This window comes from Ambystoma mexicanum, chromosome 1q, assembly GCF_040938575.1.
Source record: "Ambystoma mexicanum isolate Mex_15411 chromosome 1q, UKY_AmexF1_1, whole genome shotgun sequence".
In the NCBI taxonomy this organism is placed as follows: Eukaryota; Metazoa; Chordata; class Amphibia; order Caudata; family Ambystomatidae; genus Ambystoma; species Ambystoma mexicanum.
Window position 1 is genome coordinate 660,106,384 of NC_090922.1, and position 23,142 is coordinate 660,129,525.

Below are 23,142 nucleotides of genomic sequence, written 5' to 3' on the forward strand. Positions count from 1 at the left end.
ATTGTCTAAGCGTGGCACTTGTTGGCCTTCACAATCCTATCTAGAAGCGGCACAGGCCACTGTTCAGAATTCTATCTAGGTGTGGGCATGCCAACATTCACAATCCTATCTAGATGCAGCGCAGGCCACTGTTCAGAATTCTATCTAGGTGTGGACATGCTAATATTCACAATTCTATCTAGATGCGACGCAGGCTAGTGTTCACAATTCTATCTAAGTGTGGACATGCTAACATTCACAATTGTATCCAAGTGTGGACATGCTAATAAGGGAGGTGAGATAGAGTGGCAGTGGTTTTCTGGAGTAGAGTGATTGCTCTACTCCACACCCATGCCACACTCACGGTTTTTGTTGTTGTCTGTTAGCTGCTGGCTTCCTTGGCGTCCCCTGCGGACACCTGCAGACACATCTTGGGGCCGTCCTTTGCCTCGGGGTCCTTCGCCGCAGGGCTGCTGGGCAGATGGCTGCCCTAGGGTGTCCTTGATGTGGGGTATGTGGACCAATCCGGATGGACTGGGCGTGTTGGGAGGCGGGCAGAGGGAAACCAGGAAGCGGTGGGAAGGGGAGAGGGACCAAGCGCCGAGTGCGCTATGGTGCTTTTAAGCACCTTTACAAAATAATATTGCTTTTTTGGGGGAGGTGGGGGTCAGGAAGATGTGATGTCCTTCATTCTCCGGGTGCAGCACATGTGGAGAGCGGAAACAGGTACGGCCTGGGACCAATCAACGTACCTGTTTCACTTCATTATAAAAAGGGGGCTCCCAAAGGAAGTGCAGAAGACCCTTGACAAGATAGCTGTGATAGAAGCCAAGGGGTGGCCTGAAATTCAAAGCATCTTAGTAAACCACTGCAAGAGGATCAAAGAGAAGGAAAAGGAGAGACCTCAGCGGAGGTTGGCAGACGAAGTTAAATTAGTGCAAAGTAAGTTACTGAAGGTCAGTACAGTGGCATCTACCAGCGCGGCAGGAAGGGAGAGAGAGAGAGGAAGACGACGGTCAGATGGGAATACCAATGCAGATGGTGGCCAATTGGACAGGTAACAGTCAGGACCATTGGGCAGAGGAAAATCAAGTGCCATCGAGGGGGCCACAGTGGCCATCAAGGTGGGGCGGGTGAGGCAATAGAGGAGGATTCAGGGGATCAAGAGGAGGTGCAGGGTATGGAGGGCCATGGGGGGATGCAAGGACAATGATGGCATTGTGGGAGGAGGGGCTATTTTGTGAGAGAATGTCGAAGCAGGCAAAACAATTCATATCCAAACGGGCACCCCCACTCGGGAAGCCCCTACGGGCTACCAATGGGTGGGGGTAGGGGAGATAGTCAACCCGACCCTAGATACATGAATGAACGCCCAATGCCCCCTCAAGACATATCCTCACACCCCCAGTGTCATAATCATGCCGCCACCATGCACAACCAGACTTATGCCACTACTGCCAATGGAGCACCTACACCACCATGCAGGGGAACAACAATGGTGACAGGGAATGTTTTTGATGCAGATTAACACCTGTGGCACTCAGCATAGGACAGCCCAAAGAGAGCACTTGTGTGTCCAGTACTATCGATAACCCGTAACGCAGCAGAGGAACCACTCGTTGGGTGTCATGAACCTTCCCCCTGGGAAAGGCAAGTCAGCTGTCCAGTTAGGGCCAGGTCAAAGGCCTTAAAACCTCATCCAAGACACTCTTGGAGTCAAAGCTCATACCCATCATGAAGACCAACATTAGAATGGGACCATTTACTTGGGACTGTTTAACTGGGGGGGGGAGGTGGGGTTCAGCCAACATGGAGGCGCGCACACACATAGCTCAGTTATAAGGAACTGAGCTATGCGGTCTTGTCTTTTGGGTGTGGCAGGCCTGGGACTACTTTACCTGGACTACTTTGGGTGTGGCAGGTCTGGGACTATTTTACCTGGACTACTTTACATGAGACTATTTAAGCAGCACCGAAACAGCAGAACAGGCTTTGCGTTATTCTGCTGTGGACAGCGTAACGCTCACCGTGTCCAGTACTTTGATGCTAGCTTACATGAAACCAAGTACCTGCAGAGAGAGAAAGAACACTATGAAACTTACCTGGAACAGTATCCTGTCTTCAAAACATCGCCAACTTCAGTTCCACTCACCTGAAGGTACAAACTCCATCATCCGGCACCGCATGCATCCTGGAATACCATAACCTGGAAAGAGGAGAAAGAAAGACAGCATTAGTAAGAGTTTCATCCCAAATGAAGAACGCCACACAATTCTTACCTGGGTAGTCATCTCCTGGTCAGTATCATTGCTGGAACATTACGGCGCTCAGCGAGGAACATCGCAGCCTGCTAGGAGAGAAAAGACACAGGTTAGGAATATAAAAGGTGAAACAGAGCCACGCATCGCGCATTACTCACCGGACAGCATTGCGCACACCGCACTTTCGCCTACCGGCCCATGCTCATCTTCAAACTGCAGGACAACCCCAAAATACCTTTCCATACCTAAAAGGAAAGAAGCAAGACATAATTCGAACTAAGAGGAACATAAGAACTGCATATAAAGACTGTAAAACAGCAAACCTACGGAGTCACAGCAGGCCTGGATTCCACAGGGGGGCTTGCACCAGTGAAGTAACTTGGTCGCTGCTCGCCCCCCCCACATCTATGCACCCCTGCCACGAAGAGCAGGACGGAGAGTCCACCTTTTACAATAGTAAGGTGAGGAGAGGGCCCAAGGGGGAGGAAGGAGTTGAGGCCAAGGGAGGTGAGAAAACAAAGACAATCTGGTATTGAATCCAGCTCTCCTATGTTGCAGACCCAACTTTAACCAGAGGCCTTACCAAGAGACCGGAGAGGGTTTGAGAGTGCAAATCATTAAACCAGGGCTGGGTGGCATCCCCGTGGATACCAGGTGAGCGTAACATTTGGGCAGCGATAGGAAACTATTTATTTTCATGGTGGATTCGGGAGCAGAAAAATCATGCCTCAAAGAAGGCAGGTTCCAGCTTTCTAATCGGACTTTGGAAACGCAGGGGTTCTGTGGGGCGGTGGTCGAGGTTCCATACACTGAAGAGCTAGACATAATGGTGGGGGGTGGGAACTGTACGTGTCCCCATGTTATACTATGAGGAATCGCCCATAAACCTGCTGGGAAGGGACCTTCTCAGCAAACTCAATATGACCATCTCTTTTACCGAGAGAGGGATAGTGTGCTTCACACCAGGCATATGTGCAATTCGCGCAATGTTAGTGATACACACACAGGCAGACTTCCCGCAAACACGAGGCATACCCGTGAACCCTGACATGTTCATACAAGGGCTGAGAATACTAACACGAATAGTGCCAGAACTAAAGAGCAAAAAATGGAGAGTCCCTTCAGAATTCATCTTTCGCCCAGTAGCAGACCCAGAAATAGTGCCAGAATCCATTGTGTCCCTAGACATACATGCAGTACAGGTGTCAGCCCAGTGGATAGCAGTGATAGCAATGGACATGCAGCGATGCCTGTGGAGAACAGTGCTGTGCATTGACGCCAATAAAGCCCTGCAAGACTTAACTGATTAAGTGTTTTGTGATACAGAAGACGCAGGGGAAATAGTAATGGAAATTGCAATCCCTTGTGATGTCATGATTCAAAAGAGAAGTGCAGCTACCTCTCGTGGCAATGATCAAAGCCCCATCAGCTTCCTTTGAGGAAGACATGTCCCAAGTGCCACAACAACTGTGGACCACAGGCCCACACGATGTAGGGCTGCTACATGAAGGGGCACCAGTAAAGATCAAGCTCAAACCTGGGGCTATCTTACCCCGGGTGAAGCAATACCCCCATATCCGGAGGAGGGAATAAAAGACAATTTATGCGCTAATGGTACAGGGCATAATAGTCCCGTCAAGCTCACCTTGTAACACCTGCATTTACCCAATCAAGAAAGCGAAGGGAGGGGCATGGAGGATGATCCAAGATGTATGCCCCCCAATGATGTAGTACAAAAGGAATTCCCTCTTGTCCCAAATCCTGCCTCAATATTATGCAGCATTCCAACAGAAGCCACCCATTTCACAGTGGACCTAAAGAATGCATTCTTTTCAATCGCACTCTATCGAGGTTCTTGGTACCTAACAGCATTCACGCTAGGGGGGAAAGATATGAACATTGCAGGCTGTCCCAAGGGTATTACGAGAGCCCTAGCATTTTTAACAGAAAACTGCATGAAGACCTCGGAAACAAGCACACAACGAGCCCCATAATTCAGTACGTAGACCACCTGTTGGTCTGCAGAAACAGTGGAAATGAGTGCACAGAAGATTCCATCATCTTACTGACACTTCTCGCACAAAAGGGGTACAAAGTAGACAAACAGAAGCTGCATTACTGTCTAACAGAAGTACTGTATATAGGGCAACTGATCTCCAAAGATGGTAAAAGGATCATTCCAGACAGAGCAGCAGTGATAAGAGCAGTGAAAGAGCCCAGTACAGTAAAGGAAATACAGAAGTTCCTCGGCATGTGCAATTACTGCCATGCATGGATATTATATTATGCATCATACACTAGGCCACTGCTACAAGCACTTAAAGAAGAACATAGGGAGAACAGTAAGTTGCAATGGACACAAGAAATGCACATAGCCTTGACACTAAAAGAACTGATATGTACTGCCCCAGTTCTCGCGACCCCAAACTATGAGCAGGAATGTCATCTCTTCTCACACTGCAACGGCACACTCAGGACAGCTGTACTAACAAAAAAACATCCTTGGACCACAAGCCTTTGGCATTTTACAGTGGAACACTTGATGTCGTAATGCAAGGACACTTCACATGCGAACAGGCTCTCGCAAACCGCCGCGTTTGCGACAGAAAAAGCTCTATCATGATAGGATGCTCATCACGTTATACGTAGAACATTCCCTGTTCACCATCCTCGAGATCTCAAAGAGTACATTGACCACTCAAAGGGCCACAGCGTACTAACTGATCTTTTCCAGTGCCAATATTCATATAGCGCAGTGTAAAAGCATAAACTCAGCCACGTTTATCACAGAAGTATGCCAGTGTAAGACATGCAGCAGCATGACTGCGCCACATACACAGGGAATGAAGAAGACAAGCCAAAAGCACATGAAATTACATTGTCAGAGGGAGAGGTTTACTTCGTGGATGGGTCTGCCTCCATAGATTGTGAAACAGGAGAAAAGCAGTAGTGCGGATGGAAGATGGGGATTTTGAAGTAATTGTGCAAAGAGGTTGCCCCCACACTTTTCAGCCCAAGCAGCAGAGCTAGTAGCACTCATAGAAGCGCTCCATGCAGTAAAAGGATGTATGTCACCATTTAGACAGACTCGCCTATATGGCCACCACGGTACATGGGGCACTAGCACGGTGGGGGAGAAGGGGATTCCGGAGAACAGATGGGTGCCCAGTACAACAGGCAGCATTACTAGGAGATTTGAGTGATGCCTTGAAGGAACCCACACTCGTCGCAGTCGTGAAATGTCAAGCCCATACCCGAGGTAATGACTTCATCTTATTAGGGAACGCAGCAGCAGACGCTGCTGCCAAAGAAGCTTCATATTTACCAGAGGACCCAGCAGGTGAGTACATATTGCAAAAGGCAATAGAGGAGACACAACCAGAGGGCTTAAACTCGCTACCAGTTCCCAAATAATTGAGCTTCAACACGATGTACCTGGCGAAGAAAAAGATGTGGGTGAAAAGGGGGTGCAGTCAGTCACGATTTACTATGGAGACAAAACATCGCAGGCAAATTAGTAATGCCAACCAAATTGCTTGAGGTAGCATTCAAACCGTTACATTTCCCAGCCCACAATGCAAAACACCACATCATTGCAGACATCCAGGAAAATTGGTTTGCCCCCGGGATACAGGAACATGTCACAAAGCTAATAGAGTGCATTACCTGTCAAACATACAACTCCGGTATGACACCGAAACCTCAGAGAACGTTACCAAGACCAGAAGGGCCCTTTAGAGAGCTGCATATAGATTATGCAGACATAGGAGAGCGGTGTAATGGGGCTAGATACTTGATAGTTGTCGTGTGTCCATTTTCTTGGTGGGTGGAAGCAGGACACTGCGCTCACCCAGACGCACGGTGTTCTGCTAAGTTCCTAGTGAGAGGTGTTTCCCTGCTGGGTATCTGACGCCATACGTTCCGACAACAGAACGCATTTTGTAAATTACATGTTTAAGCACATTACTGCAATGTTGGGCATAACCCACAAGCTCTGCACGATTTACCATCCGCAATCGAACGGCGTTGTGGAAAAACAAACGGATAACTCAAGAGTAGGTTGTTCAAACTGTGCCACACACTCAAAAATAATTGGGTGTATTGTTTACCTCTGGTGCTTTTTGAAATGAGAAACCAAGCAAGGACCACCACCTGTCACTTCATGAAATTGTGACAGGTAGGAGAATGCATACAGCCCATTCACCCCTGTGCAGACAATCAGACGCCTATCAAAACGCCACTGTCCTAGGTTCCACAAATGTCTCAGAAATTTGACAAAAGCAGCAAGCGCAATAGCAAGGCAAATAGCACCTCCCCTTAACACAAGATACATCTACAAACACAATAGCCCCACCACAGGGAACGCAGACTGGCAGCTGATGACAGGTGACATGGAATACGTGAAGTTTTGTGTGGAGATGGAACGGGCCGAGATTTCACGGCCCATATAAGGTGATCTTATGCACGCCTACAGCAGTCAAGGTCCAGGGATTGACATATTGGATACATTTGACCGATGTACGTAGGGCCCATGGGAACATAAATGATTAAAACACCCAAGAAGGTGAGGATGAAGGTAGTACACAAACGTAGCAGATGGGAGCTTTCAGGAACCGGTAACAATTGAGTATAAAGGAAAACTCTGGGATGATAAAATATGTAAATAATTGTATAGTGTTATAGTATTTGAGTGCATAATAAGCAAGATTTTGATGAAATGCTCACTTAAAGTGTGGGGGAGGGAAACGAAGGGAAGCAGTATGAATAGAAGATGTACAAATGTAAAGTGTGGCTTGAAGATTGCTTATGTGCAAATAATTTCACGGAGGAGCAGACTTAAAATGATCAAAATTATGGTCATGAATAATGTACATATGCATGACTAACAAGTGCTTATATCTCATTTATTAGGAATATCACTGCGCATGGGCGAGCCCCCGGCAGTAGCTAATGGTAGTGTGGCTAGGAGTAGACGGAGGAAAGAGGCGTATCCTAGTTATTCATATGAGTGTGTGTTTGTATGTGCGGTGGTATTCTTTTCGGTGTTATCTGGCCTGTTTTTATATTGGGTGATCATGTACATTTCCATCGATGCTGGCCAGGGGGGGTGCGGGCATGGAGACATCAAGAAAGGGACCCACCTAATTTGGGATGATGTCAGGTTGATATGGGGTCATTGGACCCACCCCCCCATCCCCCCGAGAATGGAAACAATAAGAATGACAAGTGGCGCACATAATACAACGCAGGCTACCCCACCACCCCTAAAAACCAATGACTCCCGTTTTAATGTGTATACAATGAATGACAGAACTCCTTTAGAACTTGCATGTGTGCAGAACCATCCATATCCCACAACTATGGCAATAGCAGAAGCAGCCCTACCCACTGGCCCAACCACCAGGGGAGGGGGTAATAAGAGCAGAGCCATGTTAAACCCTTAGCACAATTTATATAGTAGTGGGAATGACGAGCAGGGGCTGGGGGCTGAAGGGAAAGCGCCCAGAAGGAAGCGGGGATAGAGGTGGATGATTGGGAGGAACAGTAATTTAGTCTAGATACAGTTGATGACCCTTAGCACCCCCATCAAACAAATAAGTGGTATGCCGACATGAGCCACACAGCACAACAGACAACTAATTAGAGCTGCTATGTCTGCTCACTCATACCCAACGCATCAGGCACTCCCAAGGTACTATTGCCACAAGAAATTCCATTTGCAGAGGCCCAATGTCTTCTACATCTTACACTGTGCCGAATTAAAAATACGTTTCAAGCGCACACAGTTTTTTTTACTACTGGAGAATTAACGCACATGTTACTCCCGGCTGCAAGGAGTAATTTGCATAAAAGAACCTTTCTTGGTAATGAAAGGGACATTGCATACGGACAATAAATGGCAGAAAGACGAAATATTGTGCAAAGCAGAAGCGTTGCGAGGATTGTCCGAAGATAAACTCGCATGGGTGCGGAGATCATGGGCTCCCATATGGACTGAACACATAAGCAAACTTACGTGGGTCACCACCATCGAGAAGCCCTTCAAATTACAGAAGAATATTTATACGAACGCTGTTTCTATTGAGAAGGAAGGAGAGACATGGGGAGAAACGAGAACTGTAGCATGAAGGGAACTTCAGCTTTAATGGACACGTATTGGATTTGCGGCAACATGGCATACCTGCATCTCCCGCAATCATGGAAAGGAACGTGCTCTCTGGCAACGTTGCACTACGCACGAATGGTAATCCTCGAGAGCCATATCAACGGGAAGCGCAAACATGCAACAATCCAAAATGCACCTTCCCCAACACCACTCAAGACGGAACCTGCATATGCCTTAGACGAGGAAGGAGTCCAAGGTCCATACAGGAGGAAGAAACGGTCATCCAACTATATCTCCACCAAGTACTCCAAACTTTTGGCCCAAATCCCTGATATTGACTATTCAGCTCAGTAGAGACATTTTTCGTGTCCCTCGTTGCCAGCATCCAGGCAAGAGCGAATGCCAAGTGGCTCCAGATCACCAGATGCGAGCTCATCCAGTTAGCCAACGACACTGAAGAAGGGTTCAAAGCCATCAAAGTAGAACTCGGAGCCTTGCGGTTGATGACGATGCAGAATCGGTATGTGCCGAATCTATTGACAGCAATCGATGGGAGGTTTGCCGAAAAATCGGGAGCGCATGTTGCACATTTGTACCTTCTGCAGATGCGAAGAATGGCTCCCTCTCACATGTGATAGCCGCGGTGCACGACATTGGTGAGCGAATGAAGGACGAAGGAGGGGCACAGCCCAGCACCTGGTACAAAATCTTTTCTCGTGGGTGCCCTCCTGACATGGAATGACTGTAAAGCTTCTCATACCCCTCTGTCTTTTTACTTGTACTTTTTTGTGAGGGACAACTGGGACTTTGATGCTGCGCAAATGCAGTACGGAATAGCGCAAAATGATGGTGACAATGGGACGTGCAAATGGTGTGGCACAAATCAATCAATCAATCAAGCAGAAGTACAACCAGGAGACGCTCCGGGACCCAAATATAGAATGACTGCCATATACAACACAGGGCATATAGTTGATAGTTTATACCACACAACTGTAAAAGAACCTAGCAAACTGTGTTGGTACAAGGAAGATGATGGGGGGTTATATATATGAGTTGCACCCCTGATGAATATGCTAGAAGGGGACACAGCCTCTGAGCAGTATGCAGGGCATGGATGCCAATAAAGGGAACCCCTGCATGGGAAGCAGCAGTGGTAGAAGAGGAAGAACGTAAGAGATTGGAGCAATTGCAATATTTGTTACTTAAGTAACGAAAGGGGGGAATGAGTGGAAGGAGGGAATACTTGAGACCCCACTATTCCTATGCTTCCCGGGTGGGTGCAGCAATGGCTGCTTCAGGTCCAGGGCCCCGGCCCTGGGGCACTCATGCGGGAACACCTCCGAGAACCATGGCCCCTTTCGTACAAGAATATCTCTGGGTGCTGCAATATCCCCGGGCACACCGTTGTATAGCAAAACTAAGGGTGCGAGGGACTCCATTTTGTAACTCACAGACTCCATTTTCAAATAGCAGTCGGCTATTAAGACCTCACTCCAGCCTGCAGCCATCCCAGCCAAGCGCGTACAGCCAGCGCGACTCTCCCCCCCACCCCCCATCTCCTACCCTCTGCAGTCCACAGAACTACTTGGTTCCCATGAGAAAGCTGGCAGCAGGAATGCAACAAAATCCACACTGAATCACTTGCCGTCCGATTCCCTCCATTGATTCAGGTGCGGCCCAGAATGAGGGCCAGAGACAAGCCCATCTGTCTCCTTCAACCTGTTCTGCACCCAGCAAACCCTAGCCATAAAAACATAATCCCTGAGCACCCCAGAGCAAAGTAAACAGTCGAAAGGACCCTTAAACCAGTAAACCTATCTTCCCTTGGACTTATATAAAAGTAAACATGCCTCCTCATCTTGTGCGAAATTATACAAGCTGATGATAACCTAAGAAGGTTTATGAGTAAGCAATGTAAATACATATATGTGTGTAACTGGAAGTTCCTATGCTAACCTGCTGTATTGAAAGCAGAATATATGTCAACCTGTAATGCTGAAACATCTACACAACTGTATTACTACAATGGGTAATGAACCGTGGATCTGTGCATACTCGCACAAAGCTACCTCACTTTTGACAACACAATGTAATTACATGTATAATGTCAGAAAAGTACAAAATAGAAGTTAACTGTCCTTGGCGGTCATTATTATGTTATTCTTTGTCGGCAATCTCTCTCTCTCCGTTATGACATTGCCCAGTTGTATAGCGGTTTGCTTTTTAAACAATATATTATTTTTATTAAGAACAGAACACATCATTTCAAACATTGAGGCCATTTGCATCACATTGTTATATTCACATGTGTGTCACAGTCCTCAACCCCCTCCCACCCCTTTACCTCGAGCCCCTGCTTCAGTGCCACCAGCTTGCGTATCTCCGGGCTTGTCTTCCTATTTACTCCCCCTCATATCATCCTCACTAGGTTCGGTTTGGGAGGGTCCCACCATTGTGGCCATCAGTTGTCTCCAAGCTATCAGGGGTCCCGCTTCCTCCTCGCCTCCCCTACTGACTGCTTCATACCAAACTGCCGTTTCTGCATCTGCCCACTTTTGGAGGTCAGCCCAACATGACTCCATTCTAGGTCGTTGGGTTGCCTTCCAGCCCACTGCAATTCTTTGTAGGCTAGGTCTTTCATCTTACTAATGTGCTTAAGGTTGCGTGGTCTGGCAAAACCCCCCAGCATGCATGCCCAAGCTGACTCCACCTCCAGTGTAATCCCTTTTTCAGCCAGGCATAGCTTTACCTCTATCCAGAATCTACCCACCTCCGGGCAAGCCCAAAACATGTGTAACATCCCAGCTTCCACCTCCCCGCACCTTGGGCATTTCTGTATCACTGAACTTCCAAACCTGGCAATTTTGCAAGGGGTCATGTATGCCCTATGAGTAACATTACTGGATCTGCTGTAGCCTTGCAGTTCGGGACACCTTCTTGTGGTACCTTTGGGCCCTGTCCCATTGTCCATCCGCATAGGTTCTCCCACCTCCTCCTCCCAGTCCCGCCCCAGGTGGAGCAATTCCTTTCCCACCCTAGTCAACAATAGTTCATATATGCGGGATATTTTGTGCCCACCATCCGAGATATCATACATCGCCTCAATGACTATCGGGTTGCTCCGCTAGCACTGCCCCAGGCCACCTCTCTCGCACCCGTTTGATAATTCTTGTGCGAGTGATATATTGGCCTTTGTGCACCCCGGTGTCCACCATTAATCTCTGGAAATCTAGTGCCTCCCCCTCTTACCATACATCTCCGAGGGCCTGCAAGGCCCATCAGTTCACAGTATCTACGGATCCCTTTTATCGTTTGCGGGTCCTCCGCACACAGCGCCACTAGCGGCACCTGCAGGGAGCGTGGGGTCAGGTTTCCCACCATTTGCCATGCTTTGCTCCCTATTTCCCAGCTCAGTACCAGCAGTCTCGCCCGTCCTTGCAACATTGATTTGAGCAACCACACCACCTCTCTTAGAAAGAAGGGGGCGGTATCCTTGTACAAAAGCTTGGTTTCGGCCGTCTCTTCTTTGGACAACCACCTGGCCACATACTGGAGCTGTCCCGCAAGGTAGTATATCTCGAAGTTAGATTGGTTTATGCCCCTCTGTCACACGAGTTTTGCAGCTTCCAAAGGGCCACCCTGTTCCTGGAGTTATGCCATATGAAGCCCCAGCATAAACTGTAGAGTTTCACAAAAAAGCGTTTGGGGGGCATGTACGGGGTGTTCATAAAATATCGTAGCAATCTCAGCAGGACCACCATCTTGATCAAGGTCGCCCTACCGACCATGGCTAGGTTAGTTTGGACCAAAACCCCATGCTATTCTTAATGCTTTCCACTGCCCTTTCCAAATTGTATTTGTGTTCCTACTCGGCCGTGTGATACATGTCGATTCCCAAGTATCGGAATGTCCTGGTCTGCCAGGGTATCAGCAAGACCGCTAGATTCCTAAGCAGGACTCCCCTGTATCTACCCAAGGGGAACATGCTTGATTTCTTGGGGTTTACCGCTACGCCCGAGAAGGTGGCATAGCGTTCCATCAGGACGTATTGTAGGTTTTCCTATGGGAAGCGCAAGTATGACAATGCATTACTTACCGTAAAAGCATTTCTGATGGTTGTATCTGCTTAGATTCACATGCTGTGCATAGGTCTGACATCCAGTGGTCACTGCGGAGTATTGCATTTTGTTTTTCGTAGTCGAAAAAGGGGACGTCGACAAGGCGTGTCTGTAACACTATCCCTATAGTGACGTGCGTTGTACCCACAATCCCTCACGCGTCGAGGTCCCTCCGTTTGTATTTTTCTGCCCTGAGGGAGCCTTCTAGACGTGAGGGAGTACAGAAAAGAGAGAAATATAGAAAAGGATGTCTATGTTCCTTCCATCCGAGCGGGGAGGAAGGGTGGGCGCATGTGAATCTAAGCAGATACAACCATCAGAAATGCTTTTACGGTAAGTAATGCATTGTCTTCTGATGTTGGTTAATCTGCTTAGAATCACATGCTGTGCATAGACTAGCGAGCAGTACCCGGAGTTGGCGGTGGGTTATGAGAAGGAACAGTAGAGAAAAGATGTCTTAATACTGCCTGTCCCACCTGGGAATCAGATCTAGAGTGTGCATCTAGACAGTAGTGTTTTGTAAAGGTGTGCACAGAACTCCAGGTAGCCGCTTTGCAGATGGACTCAAGGGGAACATTTGCAATGAACGCTATGGAAGCCCCAGTGCCTCGAGTGGAATGTGCTCTTGGCTTGAAGGGTAGTTCTCTATTAGCAAGAGGGTAACAGAGAGTGATGCATTGAACAATCCATCTAGATATAGTGGACTTTGAAACTGCACCTCCTTCTCTTCCTGCTGCCACAGAGACAAAGAACTGATTAGTCTTTCTCAGTGGTCTGGTTCTTTCCATGTAGAACATGACAGCTCTGCGTAAATCTAGTGTATGCAGACTTTTTTCTCCCAAGCTGGAAGGGTTTTGAAAGAACGTTGGTAGTTCTATTGACTGGTTTACATGAAATTTCGAGATGAATTTTGGTGCAAACCTTGGGTGTGTGCGTAGAACCACCTTATCCTTGTGAACTGTTACGAAGGGGTCTAGTACAGAAAGAGCCTGTAGTTCACTTACTCTCCAAATGGAGGTGATAGCTATTAGGAAAGCAGTCTTAAGAGTGAGGTCTTTAAGAGTTGCCTTGTGCATGGGTTCGAAAGGAGGGCCCACGAGTCTAGAAAGTACCACATTTAAGTCCCATCCGGGAGCTGGGTTAGCTATCGGCGGGTGTATTCTCTTTACCCCCTCCATGAAGGCCTTGATAACTGGTATCTTCCACCACAACACTTTAAGTTGGGAAGTGGTGTATGCAGAAAGTGCCGCTAGGTGGACTTTAATGGAATTGAACACTAGACCTGAATCCAGTAAATGGGTCAAGTACAGAACAATGTTAGTGGGAGAGCAGTCAACCGGGTTGATGCTCTTACCGCTACACCAGATGACAAATCTTTTCCACTTGCTAGAATAGCAGTGGCGAGTATTAGGTTTTCTGGCTTACCTGAGCATGTCCATACATCTCTGCGGGAATTGTAAATGTCCAAATTCTATGATCTCAGGAGCCAGGCTGCTAAATTCATGGTCTGAGGGCATGGATGCAGTGCCCTGCCCTTGTCCTGTGACAGCATGTTGTACGGGCAGGGAAGTTTCACTGGGGGAGATAGGGACATCGCCATCAAGTGAGCGAACCATGGCTGCCGGGCCCACATTGGGGTCACTAGTATCATGGTAACCTGCTCCTGGTGCATCTTGTGCACCACTTTGTTGAGAAGGGGAGTCGGGGGAAAGGCGTAAACAAATTTCCCTGACCATTGAATCGACAGACCGTTCCCCTTGGACTGGTTCTGGGGGTACCTGGAGGCGTAACTTTGGCATTGTGAGTTCTCCAGAGTTGCGAACAGGTCTATTTCCGGGAATCCCCATTGCGTGAAGACGTCTAAGACGATGTCTTTGTGCAATTGCCATTCGTACTCTTCGGGCAGGGGGAAGTCTCTGCTGAGTTTGTCTGCTAGCAGATTGAGTTCCCCTGGTACATGTTGTGATAGTAGGAACATGTGTTTGAGAGCCCACTTCCATATATTCTGGGACAGCTTGGACAGTCCTGGAGAGTGAGTGCCCCCTTGCTTGTTGAGGTAGTACATGGCTGTGGTGCTGTCTGTGAGGACCATAACTGTCTTTCCTTGTAAGTGTTCCTGAAAGGCTTTCAGTGCTTTGAACACCGCTCGAAGTTCCAGCAGGTTTATATGCTTGGATGCTAAGCTCGGAGTCCACGCTCCGTGAGCAGTCTGATGGGATAGGTGAGCCCCCCATCCTGTAAGGGATTCACTGCGGGTGTGGCAAAGGTTTTCCCTAATAACAGGTTTTCTTTTGTCCACCACCGTAGCGAGAGAACCAAGGCCTGCGAAACCACCACTAGATCGTCCCATTGTCCGCTGGCCTGACACCACTGGCTGTAGAGCCACTCTTGCATTGGGCGCAGGCGCGCGTGAGGTACCAAATGAATACATGACGCCATCATCCCTAGCAAGCGCATTGCTTTGCGTACCGTCACCTCTCGACCTGCCACATAATGGGGGTTCTGAAACAGCATGTTTTGGACCCTCTTGTTGGAGGGGAACGAGGCCGTCCTTTGTTCGAATTAAAGCCCCTAGGAATTGTTTGATTTGGCTGGGGTCTAAGCTGGACTTCTTTTCGTTGATGGAGAAGCCCAGTTGGGACAAAAGGTCTACGGTCTTTTGGTTATTGGAGAAGCATGTTTCGTAAGAATCCCCTGTTATGAGCCAGTCGTCGAGGTAAGGGTATAGCGGGATGGATAACCTGCGCAGGTGGGCCGCTGCCACTGCCAGTACTTTCGTGAATACCCTTGGTGCAGATGCTATCCCGAAGGGTAGTACTCTGAACTGGTAGTGTTTGTTCTCTATCTTGAACCGGAGGTATTTTCTGTGCGCTGGCAACATTAAAATATGAAAGTATGCATCTTTCATGTCTAGTGTTGTCATGTAATCCCCCTGTGATAACAGTGGGATTACTTCCTGCAAGGTCACCATACGAAACTTTTGGGGTTTGACAAACTTGTTCGCTGGGCGCAGATCTAATACAGGGCGCATGGTTAAGTCCTTTTTGGGTACAAGGAAGTACACTGAATAAATACCTTCTGTTACCTGAGATAGGGGGGACAGCCTCTATAGCTTCTTTTTTCAGTAGCTCTTTTACTTCTTGAAGAAGAATGGTGAGGTGTTCCGGTGTCATGTGTCGGTTCCGTGGGGGTCTGTACTTCGGGGAACCGTTGAATTCGATGCAGTATCCGTGGGCTATGGTGGATAATACCCAGCGGTCTGACGATATTCCCTCCCATGCTGAAAGGAACGATGTTAGCCGGCCCCCGACCGGTGATGCATGGGAGGGGACCCGAATCTTCGGGTCATTTGTTGGTATTGGGCGTGGAACCTTTGGGGCTGGAGCCGCGACCTCTTCCTCTGCCACGGCGTTGGCCTCTTTGACTGAACTGAGTGTTGTTACCCTGGTTAGAGGGCCAGTTGGTAGCAGAGTAAAATTGCTGTTGGTTTTGCTGCTGGCGTTGGCCACGAAAGGAGCGTCTATTGCCATAGCCGCGTCTGTTAGGGGGCCTAGAAATTTGGTCAACAGTCTTGATGGTATCAAACTCTTTCTTCGCATGTTCTAGGGCCTCATCAACTGCTTTCCCAAACACATGTGTTTGTTCTATGGGCTTATTTATCAGGGAAGCCTGGGTTTCCAGCTTAAATCCCGAATTGCGCAGCCAGACATGGCGTTTGAGAAGTATTCCCTGAACCAGGGAACGGCCAGCCGTCTCTGCGGCATCTAAGGAGTTCTTTACGATGCCCTGGTTTACAAGAGTTCCCTCTGAGACTATAGCTAACAGGCGTGAACGCAGGGGTTCTGGTGCATCCTCTGCTTCGCTGCGCAGCTTGCTCCACTGTGCATCTGCGTAGCTAGCTAGTAGGGAATTGTTATTTGCAATCCTAGTTGAGAAGGCGGCGGACGTCGTGATTCTCTTCCCAAGTGCATAGAGCTTCTTGCCCTCTTTGTCAGGTGGTGCCTCACTAGTGGATAGTGGTACCCCCGCTCTTTTCCTTGTATTAGTAACTACGTGGGAGTCCGGAATAGAATGTCCTCTGATGTACAAAGGGTCAGAGGACGAAGGGCTGAAGAGCTTCTCTATCCGAGGGTTGACCCCTCTGACTGACTAAGGCAGGATTGGAAAGGGAAGGAGTTATTCTTCTCTTTATAGAAGCAAGGAGCGGAATAGACTGACTAACAGGGGCTTTTTCTTTAATAACTTTCTCTACAAAGTCTATGTCAGGAAGAGTCTCCCCTGTGTCTATTTCAAAATGCGCTGCTGCCTTGCGCAATAGTGCATTAAGTGAAGGTTGGTCATCTATGGGAGAGGTGTTTCCAATAGGTGAATCCTTGGGAGGGGAAGGGTGAAAGACATCAGGGTCAGAGTGCACTTATGGGGATTGCCAAGGCTGCACTGATGGGGATTGCCAGGGCTGCGAGGTAGCTGTATCTTCTTCGAAAGTTCCTGCACTAGTGTAAGGATCTTCTTCAAAGCCCTCTTCCTCATGTTCTTCCTCTCCACCCAAACACTCATCTTCCTGGAGGTATTGCTCCTCTTCAGTGAGGTCATATACATCTGTAAAAGGGGGAAACACCGTAGGAATCTTGACCCTAGGGTCATCCTGGGGCCATTCTCTTGGTCTTTTGGGTGTGGGTGGGTTTTGGTTTCCCAAAAACCTTTCCATTTTCTCCATACAAGAATGGAGTCTTTCAAGGGTCTCATGGGGGACCCCTGAATAGTCTAGAGGGTGGAAATCAGTGTTTTCACCTTCAAAACGCTTAGAACGCTCCCACAACGTCGAAGAAAGGTTTCCGTCGCCCTCTGAAAAGCCCTCCGGTAGTTCAAAAGTGCCCTTAGATGAAGGGGGCAGTTCCTGGCTACTCTTGTGCTTTTTCGGCGTTTCCATAGCTTTTTGTGCGGTATTCGACGTTTGTTTCGTCGTTCGCTTACGTTTGTCTTCGGAAACTATTCTCGCCAGGCTCTCGACAACGAGTTTGTCAGTAGAGGACTCTGGTGTCGACATTGCCTGTGTTACGCGTTGTTCCTCGACGGCCGCTCTATGGAGCGTTACTTCGGATGATTTTGGGGTAGCGCCCGTGTTTGATGAAAGCCCAATCGCTGGTCGCGGCTGCGTTTGCGGGTAGGGCTTGAGACCCTTACGGTCTGAGGTAGAGGCCGGAGTGCCCTGCGTCCCCTTCGGCGCTGATGGATCCTTCGTCTTCGACGAAGAAGAGAAGTGGGTTGTGTGCTTAGGCCTATGGGGTCTATGTGCGTCCTTGTCGCCGGGGTGTTCATCCCCACAAGCAGGGCGTGAGCCGAGCCCGTCGGGGCCGGGGCACGGACGTCGAGGAGCGCGAGCGCTCCTTCTGGGGGTTAATGACTTCCGTAACGGACGTCGAGTTATCACCCTCCTCGTCACTTTCTGTAACAGCGACGGCGGGTGAGGAAACTGACTTCGACATAGCGTAGTCCGCCCACCTCTTAACTTTGCGTTCTTTAAGAGTTCTTGGTTTCAAGAGCTTACAGGCCGCGCAGCTGTCCTCCTTATGATCGAGAGGCAAGCAACGATTACAGAGCTTGTGTTTGTCCTTCCAAGTGTATTTGCCCCTACAGCGTGGGCAAAACTTAAAAGGTGTCCCCTACATAGCTGAGGCAATAATAACTGGTGATAACAACCCCCAAGGGAAAGATAGGGGAGAAAGAAAGACATTCTCAAAGAGAAGATTAAAGTTCGAACCACCACTCTCCCTACTGTATGTTGGCCGGCGAGGCCAGGCCACGTGTTCGGCAGCGCCGAAGGATCTCCTCCGGCTCTTCCCCTCCGTCGAAAACTTGCTCGGCGGAGAAACAGCTTCACAGCTAACGTCGAGGGGAGGGATCTTTAATAATATAATAAGTATAATTAAGGACCGAGGTCCGTAGTAAGTATTTGCAATGTCTCTCTAGGAGCTCCGCGTAAGGCGACCAGAAGCTGGGCGGAAAAAAACAATCTGAGGGACCTCGACGCGTGAGGGATTGTGGGTACAACGCACGTCACTATACGGATAGTGTTACAGACACGCCTTGTCGACGTCCCCTTTTTCGACTACGAAAAACAAAATGCAATACTCCGCAGTGACCACTGGATGTCGGACCTATACAAAGCATGTGATTCTAAGCAGATTAACAAATATCAGAAACCCGCTTACTCGCCTCTTTACACCACCACTCAACTAGAACACATTCGGTATAGCTCTTCTCATACGTTCATCTACCTCATACTCCCCATCACCCTAACTAAACACTGCTGGTTACACACCCTCCAGCCAAGGCGTTCTCAGGCCTAACGCAGCCAGAATCGGTCTGAATAAATACCTGCCAGAACAAACACATACTCTTGATCTCCCAACCACCACACCTACTGCTAAGACGCAGCTATCACACAAATGCCACACCAGCTGCACACATCTTGTGCGCACATGTGACTCTATTCTCTCTACTGACTTGAACTTCGGTTCCCGAGGTCATTCAACCTACCAGCGCCTTGAGACCATACCAATGGTACATAAGGCGCTAGATAAATGTAAAGTAACATAACATAGCAGCATGTCATCGGCGTACAATGAAATGAGATGCGATCCTCCCTTCGTGGGGATCCCCATCTCCCCATACTGTTGTCTGAGGAAGATTGACAGTGGTTCCAGAGCAAAGATGTAGAGCATGGGCGAACAGGGGCAGCCCTGTCTAGTGCCCCTACTAAGTAGCCACTTGGCTGAGATTATTGCGACAGTTTTAACCCTGGCGATCAGGGAGCTATATACCATTTTGACTCACCTCAGGGACCCTGGCCCCATCCCCTATTCTTTCAGCGCCGCTAGCAGCCACGGCCACCCCAGAGAGTCAAAGGCCTTAATGGCTTCCAGCAGGACTATTGCCATTTCGCCAGGGTCCTTCTCTGTCTGTTCAATAATGTGGTGGAGTCTCCTATGATTGTCGGTTATATTCCTGCCTGGAACGTAGCCTGTTTGATCGGGGTGTATCAGTTTGCCGATAACTCGTTTGAGCCTGTTTGCCAGCGTAGCCATGAGGATTTTGCTATCTTGGATGAGCATTGATAGAGGTCTGTATGACCTAAAATCTGTGCTTTGCTTGCCCGGTTTCAGGAGTAGAATGACCACCCCCTCCCTCAGGGACTCCGGCAGCCTCCCTCGTTCAAGCGCCTCATTTAGCATGGCAAGTAGCGGGGGAAGGGGGCACCTCTTGCTTGTATGTCTTGTAAAATTCACTTGGGAGCCCGTCCAACCCCGGAACCTTACACGTGGGTAAATGCTGTATCACTGTCTCCAACTGTTCTAATGTGATTGGGGCGTCCAGGTCCTCCAGTTCCTCATCATTGAATTTGGGCAAACCTGTCTTCGTGTTTCCTGAATCTCCCGACCCATCTCCTCCCGCGTGTCCTCAAAGGCGTTTATATAATCTAAGAAACCCCTCGTTCACTCCCTCCTGGGTATGCCAGGTCTGGCCATCTTCCCCTTTTATCTCCCTGACCACTGGTCTTGGTGTTTAATTTTTGTATAACCATGCTAGCAGTCTTCCTGGTTTGTCTCCCGCCGCATGTTGCATTTCGATGTATTTTTTATATTTCAGTTTACATAGCCTGTCCCAGTGCTCCCTGCTAGTTTGTTGTAACAAATTCACGCATTCGGCATCCTCCTGTGAGGTGCTCCCCCTTTGCGTTATTTCTTCCAGCTCCTCCTCTGTCCTGTGTAGCTCTCACTCTATGCCCCCTTGGACGCCTCTGGATTTGGATATGGCTGCACCCCGTACTACCACTTTGAACGCCTCCGATAAGTTTCATTCTGACTGCACACTCCCTGTATTGATGTCAAAGTACTCGACAATCGCCTCCCTTAACTCCTCGCAGAATCCAGAGTCCTGCAGGGCCTCGGCTCTGAGCTTCCAAGTCGGGATTCTCGCTCTCGGGGGCTGGTGCCTTCACTCCAACACCAGGGGAGAGTGGTCCGAAAGTACTCTGGCCTTGTATTCCGAGCCCATCATTTCCCCTACCAACTCCGAGGCGACAAACAGTCCAGTCTCGTGTGTACGTTGTGTAGGGCCGCATAATGAGTACTGCCTGTCTTCCGGGTGTAGCTGTCTCCAGATATCCTCGAGCCCAAAGTCTCTCAGCAGGGACTGTAATGCTCTCGCTGCCGGGGTGGGCCTACTTAGTTTACTGTTCGACCTGTCCATTTTGGGGTGTAGCGTACAATTAAAGTCCCCACCCCATATAATCGCTACACCCGGTAGGGGGCTATTTTTGCCGTAGAGAGCCCTAAAATAGGCCACTGTGTCTTGGTTAGGGGCGTATGAGTTTATAATGCTCACTTCTCTGTTTTCCAGCATCCCACGCGCCACTATCATTCTACCATCTGGGTCTACTGAGAACTGAAGCAACTGAAACGGTACATGAGGTGCCACCCACGTGACCACCCCCACCACTTGTAATTTCTCCTAGGTAAGCAGTGCCATGTCCACCTTCAGCCTTCTCTAGTACATCATTTCTTTATTCCTGTTCAAATAACTGTTGAGGCCTCTCACGTTACAGGTTACAATTCTAAGGCTTCCCATCGCCATGCGTGGTTTGTCCCCCATCCTTCCCTCCCGGGTTCCCTCTCCCATCTAGTTTGACATGAACTTGGGCTCGTATCCATCCCTCTTCCAACATGGACTCCCCAACTAACCCAACCCCCCCTCCCCTCCTTCCACAACTATAAAACACTGCACACAACCCCTTCACTCCCCTCTCCCCACCCATCCCCAACTGGTGCCCAGCTCCATCCCTAGATCTCAGGCTCCCCCGCGTTTGGTCCTGCCTCGGAATGCCCAGATCAGGAAACGAGCAGGGCGTCACCGTTCTACTGGTAACCTAACTGGTCTATGCGTGGGGGTGTGAGGGCTGGTTCCGTTAGGCTCCTATGACTTACACCAAGTTCCCATGCTCAAAGGATCATATGTGTGCGGCCCTGGTCGCACTACTCCGACAGACTGTATCCTGTCCTATATTCTAGTCCCAGTGTCTGAGACTGCAACACCCTGGTACTGCAGTCTCCATGTTACTCATCTGCGCCCCCTTCCTTCTGGATACCCGATTCCGGGGGACAACTCTGCGTATCCAGCCATTCTGTCGCGTCCTCTGGGGTATCAAAAAACAGTGCTCTATTTTTGTAGAACACTTTCAGTTTCGCAGGGTAGATCAGCCTGCTTCTCTCAATCTTCTCTTCACCAAAGTTCATGCATCGGCGTTGTACCTGCAGGGTAAAGTCCGGGTAAGCAGTTTTGTTTGCCGACGACCTTTGTATCGTTCCTCCCTTACGGAAATGCTCTAGAATTTTTTCCCGGTCTCTGTAATTCAGGATCTTGGCCATTACTGGCCTGGGGGAAGCTCCCGGTGGTGGCTTCCTCGTCAGGGCCCTATGCGCCCGTTCCACCGAAACCCCCGAGTCAACGCTCCTCCGGTTATCTCTTGCAGCAGCATTGATTTCTATGTACTCCGTGGGGTTGGGTCACTCAGCTCCTTCAGGCAATCATACAATACGTTTGCTGTTCCTCCGGGCTCGTCCCTCTGCCTCTGCCCTACTTTCCAGGTTGCCCACGCGTTGTTCCAGGACATGGAGCTTGGATTTGTGAGATGCACATGCGGCTGTATTCGGGGCCACTTCCTTCTATAAGTCGCCTGTACGTTCTGCTAGCGCTCTGACGTCTTACCGGAGGAAATTCACCTCCTCCTGTACTGCCCCAGCTTTGGGTTCCAGTGCCGCCTTCAGCTTCACCATGGCCGATTCCAGTTTGGTTTCCCATGCCGCTTTCAGGTCTACAATTGCTACGAGGATCTGATCTTTGCTCGTGGCATCCGTGCCCACTGTGGGGGTTCCCTTCTTGCTCCTGGCCCCCTCTGCCACCGGCGATGTTCTGGCGTATTCATCAAGCGTGGGTTGTTTGCCCTTTGTTTTAGCCAGTTTGTTGGCCATCTTAATATTACTGGGCTTGTGTGTGCGACCACCACGGCGTATTGGGCCTTGGTCGGTAAAGATACCTGGGTAGGCTAACTTGGGAGTTTCCTTATGCTGCTGGGTCTATGCATAGAATGGATCGTGTCCTCCCATGTAATTGTGCACTGGCAATTCTTTTTCCGACTGTGTGCCCCAGCTCCCGCAGGGTGCGGCCTGCTTATGTGTGTGGTGTCCTGTGGCGCTATCTGCTGGGTGCACCTCACTCCCCCACTCTTTCTGCCACTTGCGTGTGCCAGAGGGTGCCGTCTCACCCGGCGGCTATGCCCTCCACATGTGGCCCGTTGTCATGGGCGGCACATTCCTGCCGGTCCCCCGATGCCAGTCAATTCCAGCCCATGCCCGCTGCCCAATGACCGCACACAGGGCCGTTCTGCCAGCCGCCACGGGTGTTCATGTGTTTTAGGGGCCCTAGGTCTGCGTTTGGGACAGGTTGTGCGTGTGCTCCTCTGGGCTCATGAGCTGCGCTGGTTCCCAGCAATATGTCACTGTCGGGGGCCACCAGGCCTCCCCCGTGGCAACCACAAATTTGTGTGCGCAGCTCACCCAGTTGTGTCCTTTTGTCCTGTGTGCCGCTCTCTCCGCGTCTGCGAGGCAGCCATATG

General features: G+C 49.4%; 1 protein-coding gene across 7 annotated transcripts in view; it reads right to left on the reverse strand.

Annotated features, from left to right (window-relative positions):
- PRRC2C (proline rich coiled-coil 2C) overlaps positions 1-23,142 on the reverse strand; it is a 1,565,218-nt gene that overhangs the window by 1,099,087 nt on the left and 442,989 nt on the right. The window lies entirely within an intron of this gene.